This window comes from Salvelinus sp. IW2-2015, unplaced genomic scaffold (genome assembly GCF_002910315.2).
Source record: "Salvelinus sp. IW2-2015 unplaced genomic scaffold, ASM291031v2 Un_scaffold1325, whole genome shotgun sequence".
Taxonomy (NCBI): domain Eukaryota; kingdom Metazoa; phylum Chordata; class Actinopteri; order Salmoniformes; family Salmonidae; genus Salvelinus; species Salvelinus sp. IW2-2015.
In genome coordinates this window covers 182,168-185,642 of record NW_019942843.1, presented here as the reverse complement: position 1 = coordinate 185,642, position 3,475 = coordinate 182,168, and positions in this window count along the sequence as shown.

The window sequence follows — 3,475 nt, the reverse complement described above, 5'->3', positions numbered from 1 at the left end:
GTAGTTTAGGTCATGGGGTAGATGAGTAGTTTAGGTCATGGGGTAGATGAGTAGTTTAGGTCATGGGGTAGATGAGTAGGTTAGGCCATGGGGATGATGAGTAGTTTAGGCCATGGGGTAGATGAGTAGTTTAGGTCATGGGGTAGATGAGTAGGTTAGGCCATGGGTATGATGCTATAATAATATAATAATAATATAACAATAACAATAATAATAATATAATAATACTATAATAATAGCAATAGCTTGTTATACACACATTACCAGTCAAAAGATTTTTTGCTATTTTCTACACTGTAGAATAATCGTAAAGATATCACAACTATGAAAAAACACATATGGAATCATGTAGTAACCAAAAAAGTGTTACAAAAATGACAGCTTGATGACAGCTTTGCACATTCTTGGCATTCTCTCAACCAGCTTCAACAGGTGTGCCTTATTAAAAGTTAATTGGAATTTCTTTCCTTTTTAATGCATTCCAGGTGAAGCTGTTTGAGAGAATGCCAAGAGTGTGCAAAGCTGTCATCAAGGCAAAAAGGGTGGCTACTTTGAATAAAATAAAATACAATATATTTAGATTTGTTTAACACTTTTTTAGTTGCTACGTTATTCCAGGTGTTATTCTTCAATGGAGAAAATAGTAAAAATAAAGAAAAACCCTTGAATAAGTAGCTATGTCCAAACTTTTGGCTGGTGCTGTATGTCCCTTCTTTCTTCTTATATTTTGAATCATCATCATCATCATCAGTTGTTCATCATCATCACCACCAACATCATCATCAACACCAACATCATTCATCATCATCATTAGTGCATCATCATCATCATCATCAGACCAGAGGATTCCTTCCATTCCAGTGATTCTCAGTGACATTACACACATCCCAGCACTAGGCTTTATACTTGATACTGTACAGTATGTGGTTTTGAGGAGGTAAAGAGCACCACCCTGTGTTAATATCTCATACTAGCAGGACAGACAGACCATCCAAGTGTAGTCTCTATCCACTTTGCACAGTACACATGGAATATGTGACAAACAAATGGTTGAATTAAAATCACAGTCTCACTGCAATGTGTGGAAACAATGTCACTCCTTAACCACTGCTACGGTATATGCCATATGGAGGTAAACCAACATGACTTCTGTGCCTAAATTCAGACATGGTTTCAACTACTATTTTAAATCTTTCTGTATTTGAGTGTTTTCTTGAGCCTGCCTGGAGCGGCAGATCGACAAGGTTTACACTTTTGGGACCATTCCATTGGCTCCACTGTGTCAGGCAAGCTCAATCAAAAAACATGCTAAACACGTTCAAAATCTTTCAAATACTATTTGAACCCAGGTCTGCCTACATTATATTTGACACCCCTTATATAGTTTATTCTCCTGTATGGAAAAAGACAGAGCATCATCGGATCAATACAAGTGTGTTCATTAGGTGGGCTACCTGTTGACATAGCCATCGATTTCTACAGGACATAATGGTAGAAATGGATTCTGGCCATCTCTTTCTCCCGGACATTACAATAACAGATTGTATATTAAAGAGGCATTCATAATAACGGAATGCTAGATGGTGTGGGTGGAGAAGCATTAAGAGCCTGTTAACATACAATATGTGTATTGTACCGTACCAATACGTACCGTGTATTGTACCGTACAGTGTATTGTATTGTACCGTACCTCACAAACTTTTACAGATGCACAATTGAGAGCATCCTGTCGGGCTGTATCACCACCTGGTACAGCAACTGCACCGCCCTCAACAACAGGGCTCTCCAGTAGGTGGTACGTTCTGCACAGCGCATCGCTAGGGGCAAACTACCTGCACTCCAGGACACCTACAGCACCCGATGTCACAGGAAGGCCAAAAAGGTCATCAAGGACAACAACCACCCGAGCCACTGCCTGTTCACCCCACTATCATCCAGAAGGCGAGGTCAGTACAGGTGCAGCAAAAGACTGAATAACAGTTTCTATCTCAAGACCATCAGACTGTTAAACAGCCATCACTAACACAGAGAGGCTGCTGCCTACATACAGACTTGAAATCACTGGCCACTTTATACCATCTTTTGCATCTTGCCTATGCCACGCCACTCGGTCATTACTCATCCATATATTTAGATGTATATATTCTTAATCCATTCCTTTACTTAGATTTGTGTGTATTAGGTAGTTGTTGTGAAATTGTTAGGTTAGATTACATGTTAGATATTGCTGCACTGTCGGAACTAGAAGCACAAGCATTTCGCTACACTCACAATAACATCTGCTAACCATGTGAAGGTGACTAATACAATTTGATTTGATTTTGACTTGAGTAGGGGGGAGGATGTCATGTTTCTTTGGGGAATCTATATTCCCATGGGATTGAGAGAGTGGAAGGACGGTGGGAATAAGTTGAGGGACACACACACACACACACGCAGTCTTGATTTTATGTGTTTTATATATACAGTATTTCCACACTATGAAGTTGGAATAATACTGTGAAATTTAGACCATGATGATAATGTCATTTTAGTGTTTGAAAAGACCAACTGAAATTTTAGCCTGTTTTGGTGGGATGAAGTTTTGGCCTGGTGACATTCTATAAATGTGTTATAGACCAATAAGAAAGAGCGTTCCAAACCTCTGCCAATAACAGCTAGTTTTCAGTTTCCCCTCCCCACTCAGACCCCTCCCAGACAGTCCTAGCAAAATCTTGCTTGAGAAATTGTTCTTTGCTAGGAAGCCATTTTTGTTAAATTTTGACAATTTCAATTGAAAACAATGACAGTAAGGTACTTAATTGTCACCCGGATATGATTTGATAGAGATAAAAATGTCTGCACTTCAACACCTTCTCACAAAGCAACTGTTTTGAATTCTGCATAGGTTGTTGATTCTGCTCTCCCCAAGTCTCCAGTGTCACATTCCTGAGGGCAACACAATTACACTAGAGACAGAGACATGGAGACAGAGACATGGAGACAGAGACATGGAGACATAGAGACAGAGACACGAGACATAGAAGCATAGAGACGTGAGAACGATAGGACAGTTGATAGTAGAGGACAGAGAACATAACTAGAGCAAAGACCAGAGTAAGTATTGGAACAGACGACATGGAGACAGAGAGGAGAGAATGGGAGACAGACGACAGAGACAGAGACAGAGACAGAGACAGAGACAGAGACAGAGAACAGAGACAGGACAGAGACAGAAACATAGAGCAGAAACATAGAGACAGAGAACATAGAGACAGGAACGCATAGAGACAGAAACATAGAGACAGAAATTATAGAGACAGAGACATAGAGACAGAAACATAGAGACAGAGACATAGAGACAGAGACATAGAGACAGAGACATAGATACAGAAACATAGAGACATAAACTAGAGACGGAAACATGGAGACAGAGACATGAGACAGAGACATAGAGACAGAGACAGAAACATAGAGACAGAAACATAGAGACAGA